The following is a 14,926-nucleotide window of genomic DNA, read 5'->3' as shown; positions in this document are numbered from 1 at the left end:
AGTCCACGTCCCCTTACTTCTCATCCACCTCCGAATCCAACAAACTCCTTACCAGCAGCTTTAAAACACTCAATCAGTTTGTGCCCTTCCACCTAACCTCACTGATTTCCTACTACAGCCCAGTCAGCACACTTTGCTCCTCTAATGCCAATCTAATCACTGTACTTCGATCTCATCTATCTTGCCACTGACCCCTTGTCCACATCCTTCCTTGGGTCCAAAACTCCTTCCAATTTCATAGCTGACAGACCAGCTGCTCCCCCACCTTCAAAGCCTTACTAAAATCATATCTTCTCCAAGAGACCTTCCCTAACTAACCCCTCATTTCCTCTACTTGCTCTACTTTCTGTATTGCTTATGTACTTGGATCTGTACTATTTAATTACTTGATATTCATCCCACCTTCATCCCCACAAAACTTATGTACATATCTATAATTTAATGACTGGCTCCCCTTCTAGACTGTAAGCTCTGTGTGGACAGGGAATGTATCTGTAAGCTCTGTGGTATTGTACTCTCCCAAATATTTAGCATAGTGCCCTGCACACAGTAAGCTATCAATATATACTATTGATTGATGGATCGATCAGAGTATTCCATGGACTTACCTGAATAAAGTTTGTTTAATAGTATGAAAGTGCTGACTATGTGTCAGACACTGTACTAAATACTAGGGCATATACAAGATAATCAGGTTGGACACCATCCATGTCCTATATGGGGCTCACAGTCTTAATCCCCATTTTACAGATTAAGTAACTGAGGCATGGAGAATTGCAGTGATTTGCCCAAAGTCACACAGCAGGCAAGTGGGAGAACCAGGATTAGAAACCAGGTCCTTCTGACTCTCAGGCCAGTGTTCTACCCATTAGGTCATGCTGCTTCTCTTTTTTAATGCTAGTGATCATTGAAAGTTGAGGAGTCAGTGTTTATAATGGCAAATGATTCAGTATATTAGAGGTTGGCACTAGACCATTTAATAAATAAAATTGCATCAATTTCTTTCTTAAATTGTATTCTATTGTGAACCAAACACTTCACTTCATTTAACTCCTAGACTGTTTTTTCCACATACTTACTCCAGAAGCAGGTTCATCTGTAAGTTCTGTTAAAAACTGGTAGGTTGCTCTAAATTTTGTCTCAGTCGATGGCCATGTTGGCGTTGACCTCCCACTCTGAAAGTTATAGTGTTGCTGGTGAAAATTATTCTTAAGACCTTTAGAAATGTGAAGAACTCTAGAAATCTTATGCAACTTCTGCCTTTTGAGACACTGAAAAAGCCTCTACACATTGATGCTTCAAGGCTATTTTTCTCTTTAAAACTGCAGGAGAAATTTTATTGAATCATTTGCATTGAGTGCTCAATCTGTGCAGAACACTGTACTACTAAGCACTTGGGGAAGTACAATACGACAGAATTAGCAAACACATTCCCTGTCTTACAGTTTAGAGTGTATTCAGTATCATAAATTTAAAATTGGCATACAATTTGATAAGATCTCCTCAGGGAACAATACTAAAAAATAACAAGGAATTGAGAAAATGAGAAAACTAAATTGAAATTTCAATAAATTTCATGAGAAGCAGCATGGCCTAGGGAAAAGAGCTTGGGCCTCAGAGTCATGGGACTTGGGTTCTAATTCCAGCTCTGCCCTTTTCCCCTAGGAATGACTTTGGGCAAGTCGCTTAACTCCTGGTGCAGTGGATAGAGCACAGGCCTGGGAGTCAGAAGTTCCTGGGTTCTAATCCTGGCTCTGCCACTCTTCTGTTGGGTGACCTTGGGCAAGTCACTTAATTTCTCTGTGCCTCAATTACCTCAGCTGGAAAATGGGGTTTGAGACTGTGAGCTCCATGTGGGAGAGGGGTCGTGCCCAACACAATTACCTTGTATCTACCCCAGCACTTAGAACAGTGCTTGGCACATAGTAAGTGCTTAACAAGTACTGTTATTATTGTATTCTACTTATTATTCAGTTCCCTCATCCATAAATTGGGGATAAAGCACCTGTTCTCCTGTTCTTAGATTGTGAGCCCCATGTAGGACAGGGATTCATTCAACCTTTTGGCATTTCTATCTACCCCACTGCTAAGTACAGTGTTTGGCATATAGTAAACACTTAAATACCATTATTATTATTGATTTGAATTTGCTTTGAATGCTGATTGTTTAGCTCATAGTAAACAATCGGAATTCAACGTGATGACACTGTGAAAGGGTGTCTTGTTAAGTACTGGGATGGTCCACAAATTGGTTTCCTGCCTAATCAAGGTTGCACATCCAATCAACCAACAGTGCTTATTGAGCACCTCCTAGCCAAACACTATAGTAAGCGCTTGAGACAATACATCCGAGGGAAGGCACATGTTCCATAATAATGATGAGAGTCTATAGTAAGTATCTGTTAGCTACCAAGCACTAGGATATATTCCAGGTAATTAAATCAGACACAGTTCTTCTCCCACAGAGGATTCACAGTCTGAGGTGGGAGAAAAGCAGGTTTATCCTCATTTTACAGATGAGGAAAATGAGGTACAGATAAATGAAGCCATTGCCCCAAGTCAAGCAGCAGGGAAATGACAGAACTGAGACTTGAACCTAGATCTCTTGCGTGGCTCAGTGGAAAGAGCATGGGCTTGAGAGTCAGAGGTCATGGGTTTGAATCCAGGCTCTGCCACTTGTTGGCTGCGTGCCTGTTGGCAAGTCACTTAACTTCTCTGTGCCTCAGTTACCTCATCTATAAAATGGGGATTAAGACTGTGAGCCTCATGTGGGACAACCTGATGACCCTGTATCTACCCCAGTGCTTAGAACATTGCTCTGCACATAGTAAGCACTTAACAAATACCGACGTTATTATTATTATTATTATTCATTCCACTAGGCCCCATTGCCGATATGCCCTCCAGGAGCTTACAGTCTAAAGAGGAAACAGATACAAATTATTTATTAATAGCAAGAGCAGGAGGAAGTAAAAAGATACATAGAAAGTAGTAATAATGATGGTAACAATGGGTATTTGTTAAGCATTTACTATGTGTAAAGCATTATTCTGAGCGCTGGGGTAGATACAAACTAATTGGGTTGGACACAGTCTCTCTCCCACATGATGATGATGGATGATGGCATTTGTTAAGTGCTTGCTATGTGCCAAGCGCTGTTCTAATCGCTGGAGGAGATACAAGGTAATCAGTTTGTCCCACGTGGGGCTCACAATCTTCATCTACATTTGACAGATGAGGTAATTGAGGCCCAGAGAAGTTAAAGTGACTAGCCCAAAGTCACACAGCTGACAAGGGGCGGAACTGGGATTAGAACCCAGGACCTCTGACTCTCAGAGTCAAACTGCTTCTCACATGGCGCTCACAGTCTCAGTACACTTATAATGGGATGAAATATCTGGATAAATAATAAAGTATGCACATGAATACATAAATCAAAGCATCATACGAAGAAAAAAGCTGTGAATAGGAATAAGGTGCAGAAGTGCTAAAGGTTAGTGCCAGGTTGATGCAAATGGGGTGTTGTGAATTACCTGAAGAAGGTTTCTTGGAGGTAGTGGGATTTGGCATAGTAGGAGGCTTGGCTTAGTGAGAAGCAATGTGGCTTAGTGGAAAGAGCATGGGTTTGGGAGTCAAAGGCCATGGGTTCTAATCCTGGCTCTGCCCCTTGTCAGCTGTGTGACCTTGGGCAAGTCACTTAACTTCTCTGGGCCTCAGTTCCTTCATCTGTAAAATGGGAATTAAGACTGTGAGCCCAACCTGGGACAACCTGATAATCTTGTATCTATTCCAGTGCTTAGCACAGTGTTTGGCATATAATAAGCATTTAACAAACACTGTCATTATTATTATTATTTGGGGTCACCTGCTGGATCGACAAAATATGATGTTGGATTTCTTACTGGGCTCCTTCACCAGGCAAAAAGTCCAACTGAAAAAGTTAGACCTGAGGTGAATTGGTGCAATTGTCCCAGGCTGCCCACTTACTGATCTTGAAGAGAAGGGTGTCCTGACTTCTTACTAATACTCTTAACTGTCAGCAGATAAAATGCATTTTACTAATGCCATGGGTTTGTATCCAGGGCTTGAAAAGGTTGATTGGAAAGGTGCAGGAAGATGTCAAAGTTTTAAAACAAAACAAAACAAAAAAACCAGAGTAACAATCAGTGAATCAGTAGTATTTATTGAACATCAAATATGTGTAAAACACTGTATTAACTGTGTAATAATAATAATTGGGGTAATTAAGTGCTTTCATTCTTTCATTCATATTAAGCGCTTACTGTGTGCAGAGCACTGCACTAATCACTTGGGAAAGTACAATGCAGCAGTGAAGAGTGACGATCCCTGCCCACAGTGAGCTCACAGTCTAGACAGGGGCATGCATCAATACAAATAGACATCAGTAGAAATAAAATAAGATTTATATGTAAATGCTTTGGGGCCGGGAAACGGGGGAAGAGCAAAGGGACAAAGTCAGGGTGATGCAGAAGGAAGTGGGAGATAAGGAAAAGTGGAACTTAGTCTGGGAAGGCCTCTTGGAGGAGCTGTGCCTTCATTAAGGCTTTGAAGCCGGAGAGAGTAATTGTACTATGTGCCAAATACTGTACTAAATCCTGGGGTACATATATGATAAGTCCCATATAGGGCTCACTGTCTAAGTCTGAGGCAGAACGGGTATTGAATACCCATTCAGCAGATGAGAGACAGAAGCAAGAAAAGTTAAGTGACTTGCCCAGTGCTACGCAGCAGGCATGTGGCAGAGTTGGGATTAGATCCCAGGTCTTCTGACTTCCAGCCCCATGCTCTATCCATTAAGATACTGTTCTGAGAGGAATAAGTTAGAAAAAATGATCCACGACCTCATGGAGTTTACAATCTATCAGAGGAGACATGCTTAAATGATTTTCAGATGGGACACTATTTAGAATATATAAGATTTGCATATAAATCCTAAGAAGTTGTGATAACTTGTGCTTAGGTGGCACAAAAAGACTGAAGTAGAAGCTGAGGAATTCAAGGTGGAACAATTAGGGATTAATCAGGGAAGGACTCCTGGAAAAGACGTGATCTCAGAAAGATGAAGACGATGAGTGATGTGGATTGTCAGCGGTGAAAGAGGAGGATGTTTCAGGCAGGAGAGAGCAAGAGGTAGATGACAGGAGAGAAGAAATGAAACTTAGTGACTAGGTTTGCTTGAGAAGAATGAAGAGTGAAACTTGAGGTGTAATAGAGTAATCAATCAATCGCATTTATTAAGAGCTTATTTGTACAGAGCACTGTTTTAAGCACTTAGGAGAGTACAGTATAATAAAGTTAGGAGAATAGTATTTCTAAGCACCATGGCCTAGTGGAAAGAGCATGGGTCTGGGAGTCAGAGGACCTGGGTTCTAATCCTAGCTCTGCCACTTACCTTGGGTAAATTCCTTAAATTCCTGTACCTCAGTTTCCTCATCTGTAAAATGGAAATGGGTTGTCTGTTCTTTCTCCTTCTTACTCTATGCACCCCATGTGGGGCAGGGCAGGGTTTGACTGGCTTATCTTATGTCCAAGTGCTTAACAAATGCCAGAGTTTTAAGTTCCTGGGAGAGAGATCATTGAGTTCTTTAATGCTGATAGTCAGGAGTAACTCCTTGGTGTGAAGAGGAATGTGCAATCATTGGAGGTTTTTGATGAGTGGGTGACATATATAACAGCATGATAATTTAGAAGCCTCATGGCTTAGTGGATAGAGCATGGATCTGGGAATCAGAAGGACCTGGGTTCTAATTCTGCTGTGCTATGTGACCTTGGACAAGTCACTTAACTTTGTGCTTTAGTTACCTCATCTCTAAAATGGGGATAAAAGTATGAGCCTCATGAGGGACAGGCACTGTGTCCAACCCAATCACCTTGTCTCTACCCCAGTGCTTAGTACAAGGCCTGGCATATAGTAAGCGATTAACAAAAACCACAGTTACTATTATTTTTATTATTATTATAAGCAGAAAGAAGAAGTAAATGTGCAGGGCATAAAAGAGTGTGTCCAACCAATTAACATGTATGTGCCCCAGAGCTTAGTGTTCGGCATAGACTAAATGCTTAACAAGTACTATTATTATTATTATAAAAATGATCTAGGTGGCGGAATGAACTTTGAACTAGAGAGGAGAGAGACCTGAGGTAGGGAGGAAGGTGAAGTAGTAGTCAAGAATAAAAATAAAGTTTAACCCAGTCCTACAGAGCCTGGAGGGACTGATTTAAGATTGATTTGTCTTCATCCCTAGGATAGCATGGTGGAAGTCTTCGGTGATTTTTCACTTGGGCCCCAGCACTGGTGGACAAGATTTGGACATGGCCATTCTTTGGAAACCATGATTATTGAAGAAGGGCTAACATATTGCAGGAAGGAACTGCTCAGAGTAACCATTACTTCTTCACTCTGGGTCTGCCCAATACCCCGGCAGGTCACTCAGATGGGAATGGACACACACATATCATTTTTCAGAGTCTTCTAAAGCAGATAACGTTTTCAGGACCAGGGAGTGTTCCCTGGGGAATCACAATAATCAAAAATGTACAGTTTCCACCTTCAATAGGGCTTTGTTCCCAAGTCTCATTTGATCTATTCAAAACTCCAGGGGTGATTTTCAGCAGCTCCTGATCAACCTAAAAAGAATGTGACATTGGTAGACAGTATTCTCTATGAGGCTGGCCAAGGGCAAACAACACTGCTGATTTGTTAGGAGCTGGTCTTGGCCACCAGGCAAAGTATTTCAGAGTGGATTTTTCCAGCTGCCTCAATGAGAGGGATCAGAGAGTGGTTAAATGTGTTCCAGGGAAGAGGCTTTTTCTTGGAGAATGGTCCCTCTTCTGGGAACTGTCTGAACGGCTGGCATGGTGTAGGTTTTTAATGGGTCTGTCTGTGGAGAAATAAATATCCAGGGCATTTTCCAACTTGTGGGTTAGAATTTCTGAGTCACTACAAGAATTCTCAATGAGAAAATGACTCCAAAGGGAATGTGTGCATGGCAGTAATCTATGGAGCTGGGGGGCAATATAATTATGTTAGCCTGCAACTTAGTGTCTTCTGGGTCATGCAGAAATTGAGAGGTTTGGAAGAGACCAACTTTTAAGAGAGGGATTATTCCAATGGGATTTGAGGATTTACTGCAATGGAGGGCTGAGAGCAGAACCCAGACTATAAGCACTGGAACAAAGCTCCATCTAGATTATTCCCACAAAACCTCTCCCAAATCTGCCTCTTCCTCTCCACTCAAAGGGCAAACCACCCTGATGTAAGCTCTTGTGAAGCCTTCTCAGAGGTTTCCTAACCTTCAGCCGCTCCACCATCCACTCTATCCCTCACCCTGCTGCATAGATCATCTTCCTTGAAGCCCACACTTCCCCTCTCCCAAAACCCTACGTGGCTTCCTGTGGGTCTCTGCATCATTTAGGATCGCCTGGAAATCAGCTTCAAGGCTCTCTACCACTTGACTAGTTCTCCTGGACAAAAGACTAAGTCACCCAAAGCTGCTCAGTCCCCAGCTGTGGTGGAGAGTCCAATCCAGTCTCCAAAAACTGGATCCAAAGAGGAAAAGTCTCCAGGATGTGCCAAGAGCCCCCAAAGTCCCAAGAGTCTGAAGGTTCCAATACATATGCCCCAAGCTGCAGTCAAAGTGGAAACGCCAAATCGAACCCCTCTGATTGCATTGAGCGAAAAGATGAGTAAAGAGAACATTCAAGTAAAACCAGTTCAATCATTCCAAGAAAGGCTCTGTAATGGACAAAACCACTGATGACTCGATCGATGCTGTATTTACCCGTGCGTGTGCCTAATGGGAACCAGATCCATTTGAGTTTTCTTGAGGTTCCGGATCGGGGGAGAAATCTTTACCATTCCTAAGAGACTTACGGTTCCAGAGGACCCTACACCCAAGGTTTCCATTACTTCAAACAATTTCAGTAAAGCAGGATCCAACCCTGTTCCTCCTTCAGGAGGAACTTCAAGCTTGGATATTTCATGGACAGTGGATGACTACTGATGAAGCGATCAGGAAAACAAACATGGGAACACCCTCCAATTTGCCCACCAACTTTCCATATTTTTCTTCTCCTTCTGCTTCCCCTCCCACTCCAGAACCTCTTCGAAAAGTGTAGGAGGAGAAAACCAAGCAGATTCCATCAGTTGAAGTGAAAAAGAAGTTGAAAAAGGAGCTCAAGACAAAAATAAAAAAGAAAGGAAAGCAGAAAGAGAAAGAGGAGAAAGACAGGAATAAAAAAAAATAAAGAGAAGGATAAGAGCAAAGAAAAGGAGAAAGAAAAGGAAGCCACTAAAGAAACAAAGTTTCAGTGGAAGGACCTTCTCAAAGAGGAAGATTTGGTTCCTTACAAATTCAAAATTAAAGACTTTGATGATGTAGATACTGAAGTGAAGTTGAAAGAGGGCAATGTGAAAAAGGAGAAAGAGAAATATAAAGATAAGAAGAAAGATAAAGAGAAAGACCAGCAAGATAAGGAGAAGAAAGAAAAAATTAAGGAGAAAGGAAAAAAAGAGAAGGTGAAGGCCCCTTCTGCCCCTCTAGTATTACCTCAAAAAGAGATGGCTTTGCCTCTGTTCAGTCCCACTGCAGCAGTGAGGCTACCATTTATGCTACCTTCCCTGACACCAATGCTTCCCGAAAAGTTGTTTGAGGACAAAGAAAAACCTAACCAAGAGGCCTTCCCAGACTGAGCCCTCCCTTTCCCTCTGCTCTCCCTCCCCTCCCCCCCCACCCTCTGCTCCTCCTCCTTCCCCTCCCCTCAGCACTGTGCTCATTTGAATATATTATTTATTACCCTATTTATTTTGTTAATGAGGTGTACATCCCCTTGATTCTATTATCTTGATGAGGTCTTGTTTTTGTTTTGTTCTGTTTTGATTTGCTGTCTCCCCTGTTTAGACTGTGAGCCCATCATTGGCCAGGGATTGTCTCTATCTGTTGCCGAATTGTGCATTCCAAGCACTAAGTACAGTGTTCTGCACATAGGAAGCACTCAATAGATACTATTGAATGAATGAATGAACTTGACCCCCCCTTACCTACTTGCTCTCACAGCACTCGCTATTCCCAACCTGCTGCCTCTGCTCTTCCCAAACCAACCTTCTAGCTTTTACTAGAAGGGGCAGCAGCATGGCTAGTGGATAGAGCATGGGCCTGGGAGTCAGAAAGATCTGGGTTCTAGTTCTGGCTCTGCCACATGTTTGTGTGAACCTTCTCTGAACCTCTTACCTCGTCTGTAAAATAGGGATTAAGACTATGAGTCCCGTGAGGGACAGAGACTGTGTCCAACCTGATTTACTTGTATCTTTCCCAGTGCTTGGCACACAGTAAGTGCTTAACAGATATCACAATTATTACCATTATCTCACTCTATGCTCCCACCACTCACTCTCTCACTAGATCCCTAGCTCGGAACTCCATCCCTACATCAAACCCCAGCTTTCCCCTAAAGTCTTTCCTGATTAACTTGCCAAACACTTTAGAACTTATTTATTTTGAGTACTCTATTTGTAAATATTTTCATGTCTGTCTCATGAGAATGTTAGAATGTTAGCTCTTTGTGAGAAGGGAATATGTCACTTCTTAATTTGTGTTGCTTAAGGTCCTAGTAAAGTTGGGGGGAAAAAAGAGTAGGTGCTCACTAGTAATACTATAGGGAAGCAGCATGGCCTAGTGGAAAGAGCACAGGCCTGGGAATCAGAGGACCTGGGTTCAAATCCCAGCTCCACCACTTACTTGCTGTGTGACCTTGGGCAAGTCACTTAAGTTCACTGTCCTTAGTTCCCTCATTTGTGAAATGGGGATTCAATATCTATTCTCCCTCCTACTTAGACTGTGAGTCCCATGTGGGACCTGATGACCTTGTATCTACCCCAGTGCTTAGTACAGTCCATGGCACATAATAAATAAGTGTGCCAACACAAGTATTATTATTATTATTGCCCCCACTCTAAACCTAGCTAATCATTGACGATGCACTAGAAACTGAATCCAGTGCTCTGCCTGACCCTTGATTTGGATGATGAACCCCACCTCCTTCTGGTTGCCAGCTAGGTTAAGTTTCACCTCTTCTGCTGAAGTCTGTGGAAAACCTGACCCCAAGGCAGTAGCCCTGTAGCAGTGATTCCTTTGCCCTTCTCTTAAGGGGGTCCTTGGTTTTCCAGTCCACATGGCATCTCGGGGCATTTGGGACATGGGAGTAGACTTTACTGAGGTACACTGGACAGCTCAGTGGAGACAGTGGTAGAACAAGAACCAGAGGCTGAGCCCCAACTCTGGCTTCTGTCTACTAGAACCTCACTGTCCAACAATAGGTCCGTTTCAAAAGTTAAGGCCATTTTCCTGAGAAATGGTATTAATAACAATAATAATAATGATGATGGTATTTGTTAAGCACTTTCTATGTGCCAAGCACTGTTCTAAGCACTGGGGTAGATACAAGATTATCAGGTTGTCCCATGTGGAGCTCACAGTCTTATTGCCCATTTTACAGATGAGATAGAGGCCCAGAGAAGTTAAGTGGCTTGTCTGAAGTCACACAGCCGACAAGTGGCAGAGCAGGGATTAGAACCCGTGACCTTTGACTCCCAAGTCTGTGCTCCATCCAATAAACCACACTGTATTACATGTAGAACGATAACACTGGCCTCTCTATCGAAGAAACTTTCTTCTCTTTTGGGAACTAAGATGCTAGCTAGAGAGTGAGCTATAGGATCCTTGCTAGCTATCTCTTTAGAGTTGGGGTGGCATCTAAAATCAAACCTATTTGCCCAGTGCTTCTTTCCCCCATGTGGAGTGAAGCAACCAAACTCGGAGACCTCTAGATTTAGGATCTGTGGATTCTCAGAGAGGCTCTTCAAATCACTGAGGAGGCTACAGACAAGGCGGCAGATGATGGGGCCAGGGATTGGCAACTCCACTTTGAGTCATACAGAGGCTGGGAGTATCTGTTTTTGAAGATAGGTATGAGTATGTGTGTGGGTGTGTGTGTTTGTAGGGCAGGAGGAGGTGCAGATTAGGAGGAGGGGGACAAGGGGGAAAGAGAAGGTATGAAAGCAGGAAGTATGTGAGGGGCAACTTTAGATCAAATTTCTAAAATAGGGTACAATGCCCTGCTGAAGGCTATGGATGACTGAATCTCATGGGACAGGATCAGCTGTGGGGAGCACACTGTAGAATCTCTGCAATGAAGGTGGGGCCGATGTGGAGCCAGGGAGGGAGGGAGAATGGATGTGCTCACACTCTACTGAGACCCAGCGTGGCTCAGTGGAAAGAGCTGGAGGGACAGAGGTCATGGGTTCGAACCCCAGCACTGCCACTTGTCAGCTGTGTGACTGTGGGCAAGTCACTTAACTTCTCTGTGCCTCAGTTACCTCATCTGTAAAATGGGGTTTAAGACTGTGAACCTCACGTGGGACAACCTGACTACCCTGTAAATCTACCCCAGTGCTTAGAACAGTGCTGTGCACATAGTAAGTGCTTAACAAATGCCAACATAATTATTATTATTATTACCCAGAGGTAGCAAGCAGCAGAGAGACCAAGATGAGGGGCCTCAGGGCTGTAGCTGGAGCGAGTGGAAAGACACAGTCCAAAATGGCTTCTCCTGCACCTGAGAATGGCCTCAGGGTGTGTGCCGCCCCTTGCCTAGGGCCCCAGGGGTTCTCATAAAGTCAGTTCGACCTTATGGACTGAGATCCTCCTATTTAGCAGACTCTTCAAAGATTGGCTGTCCATAAACCACCATATCGAAGCAACACAAGGCAGAGTGGCTCAGTAGAAAGAGCACGGGCTTGGGAGTCAGAGATCATGGGTTCGAATCCCGGCTCTGCCGCTTGTCAGCTGTGTGACTGTGGGCAAGTCACTTTACTTCTCTGTGCCTCAGTTACCTCATCTGTAAAATGGGGATAAAGAATGTGAGCCTCACATGGGGCAACCTGATTACCCTGTATCTACCCCAGTGCTTAGAACAGTGCTCTGCATAGAGTAAGCACTTAACAAATACTAACATTATTATTATTATTATTTCAAAGATTGGTTCCAGCACAGCTAGCAAAGCAGGTGTTGGGGGGAAAAAGGAGGAGGCGGGGTGGGACTCTGTGCGAAATTCACTTCTCCTTTCCTCATAGGGTGCCCCTTGCCCCAGAGGCTCTGGACCTACATCTCCTTGATTCTATTTATTGCTATTGTTTTTGTCTGTCTCCACCGATTAGACTGTAAGGCAGTCAGTGGGCAGGGATTGTCTCTATCTGTTGCTGAATTGTACATTCCAAGCGCTTAGTACAGTGCTCTGCACATAGTAAGCGCTCAATAAATACTATTGAATGAATGAATGAATGTTCCGTACCCCTGCTGGGGCTGGGACAGAACTGGGCCCTGGTCTGGATCAAATGACCATGAACTTGACTAGGCTCAGACACCCACCCGTTCATCTCAAACTGCTCCCCTCCAGCCCCTCCCTACTTTCTGCAGTTTCTCCTTCTGCTGAGGCAAGGGCTTGCTATTTAAGTACTTACTATGTTCTGAGCACTGTAATAAGTGACTTACCCAAGGTCACGCAGCAGGCAAGTGACTAAACTGAGATTAGAACCAAAGTCCTCTCATCCCCTGGCTAGTGTGCTTCCCACTAGGCCACATTGCTTTTCAGCGCTTTTGATGAGCTCTGAAGGGCAGGAACCGTGCTTTCTACTTTCACTGCATTTTCCTAATAGATCAGAAAATGCTCTGCACACACAAAAATCAAATGTCACTGCTCTGCACCCCATAGGTTCAAATATCAGGGCTCAGCACATGGTAGGCATACAGTAAGTACTGATGATAATTAAGATAATTGGACATGTGATAAAGTGAGGCTATTTTCACTCATTTGTATTTATTGAGCACTTAATGTGGGCAGTGTTCTGTGACTGTAATTCCTTCCTAAACCTGAAAGAGAGACTTGCGCTCATCAAGTTAAAAACTCAAAACATGGCACTCAGAATGCCGATCCCTCATCTTTCAATCACCCAATACAATGTACAGTGCCTTACAGCCAAAGGCCTGAGTGGAATGTTATAGTTTGCTCATAATCTATGTTTGTAACAAGATCCAGGAACACATATCTCCCCTTTGTCCCTCTTTCAGTAAGCTCCTACAACTCAGCGGGAGAGCAAGAATGTTACTTAGGAGCTTTAACCTAAGATGTTTGCCATCCTTAATCCATTCAAAGTGTTCCATTCAAGAGTAAGAAAGGAGATGGTGGTATTGGGGCATATAAAATTTAGGATTATCCCAAGCTTCAAGTCTCACATTTCCGTTGAATGAAAATCTCAAAATCTCTTAAGAAGCAAAAATGCTGTAGTGGGATCTACCCGAGGGAGCTGCCTCTGTATGTTAAACAGTGTTTCTTGAGATTCAAAGACAGTGCTCCAGGAGATGACAGTTTTATCAGGGTGTCTGAGTATGGGCGATAAAACAGATCTGAATTGATTATCTCTTTTTCCTACAGCAAGGGGTGGGTCTGAAACATATCCCTTGCTTTACTGTTGCCCACTGTGCCTGGAGCAGTTTTCATCTTTCCCTTTACCTGTTCCAAATCAGTCACTACTTTTCTGATTGTTAAAAACAATGGTGGTATCTGCTAAGTGTTTACTATTTGCCAGCACTGTGCTAAGCATTAGGGTCGATGCAATACATCCAGATCAATCTCTGTCCCACATCGCTGTGACTCAGCCTATGAGGGAGGGGGAACAGGCATTGAATCCCCATTTTACAGAGGTGAGGCCCAGAGAAGCTAAGTGACTTATCCAAGGTCCCACAGCAGACAGATGGTGGAGTTGGGATTAGAACCCAGGTTCTCTGACTCCCACTCCAGCACTCTTTCCACAAGACTGTGAACCTGTTGTTTGGTAGGAATTGTCTCTATTTGTTGCTGAACTGTACTTTCTAAGCACGTAGTAGGGTGCTCTGCACACAGTAAGTGCTCAATAAATACAATTAAATGAATGAATGACTTCTGCTCAGGTTTCCCACCTAGCCAGTGCTTTTCCACCTCATACGGTCAATCTGGAAGGGCATGAAGAGCAATATTCTTCAGTAGTAGAGTATTCTGCACCCAGAAGGTGCTCAATAAATACCATTGAATAATTGATTGTTTGTCCAGAAGGATTCTGGCTGGTCCAAGAGGTTTTTAGAGAGAGCATCCCCCCAACCTAGGCTGTAAGCTCATTGTGAACATGGGGAATATGTCTGTTTATTGTTTATATTGTACTCTCCCAAGTGCTTAGTATAGTGTTCTGCAGACCATAAGTGCTCAATAAATAGAATGACTGACTAGATTTGGGTCTTGCTAGCAACAGAGAGTCATTAAATCTCCCAGTAGTTGCTGTAGTCAGCTGTCACCCAGTTTTGTTGAGGTGGAAACTTTGTAATGCCAATCAATCAATCAATCAATCATATTTATTGAGCCCTTACTCTGTGCCGAGCACTATACTGAGCTCTTGGGAGGTTACCATAACAAAGTTCTTAGGCAGTTCCCTGCCCTCAACATATGCAACACAAAGACTTAATAATAATAGAGATGATATTTGTTAAGAGCTTACTATGTCCCAGGCATTGTACTAAGCACTGGGATGGATACAAGCAAATTGAGTTGGACACAGTCCCCATCCCACTTGGGGCTCACCGTCTCGATCCCATTTTTCAGATGAGATAACTGAAGCACAGAGAAGTGAAGTAATAATAATAATAATTCTGGTATTTGTTAAGTGCTTACTATGTGCAAAGCACTGTTCTAAGCACTGGGGAGGGATACAAGGTGATCAGGTTATCCCATATGAAACTCACGGTCTTAATCCCCATTTTACAGATGAGGTAACTGAGGCACAGAGAAGTGAAGTGACTTACCCATAGTCACACAGCAGACA

At 43.3% G+C, this 14,926-nt stretch overlaps 1 pseudogene; it reads left to right on the top strand.

The window, feature by feature from the left end:
- Positions 1-6,272: 6,272 nt before the first annotated feature.
- LOC100076470 lies at positions 6,273-8,713 on the top strand (annotated as a pseudogene).
- Positions 8,714-14,926: the final 6,213 nt, after the last annotated feature.

The sequence above is a fragment of the Ornithorhynchus anatinus genome, chromosome 5 (assembly GCF_004115215.2).
Source record: "Ornithorhynchus anatinus isolate Pmale09 chromosome 5, mOrnAna1.pri.v4, whole genome shotgun sequence".
Classification (NCBI taxonomy): domain Eukaryota; kingdom Metazoa; phylum Chordata; class Mammalia; order Monotremata; family Ornithorhynchidae; genus Ornithorhynchus; species Ornithorhynchus anatinus.
The sequence above is the reverse complement of the archived record's forward strand: the minus strand, read 5'-3'. Positions and strand labels throughout refer to the sequence as shown.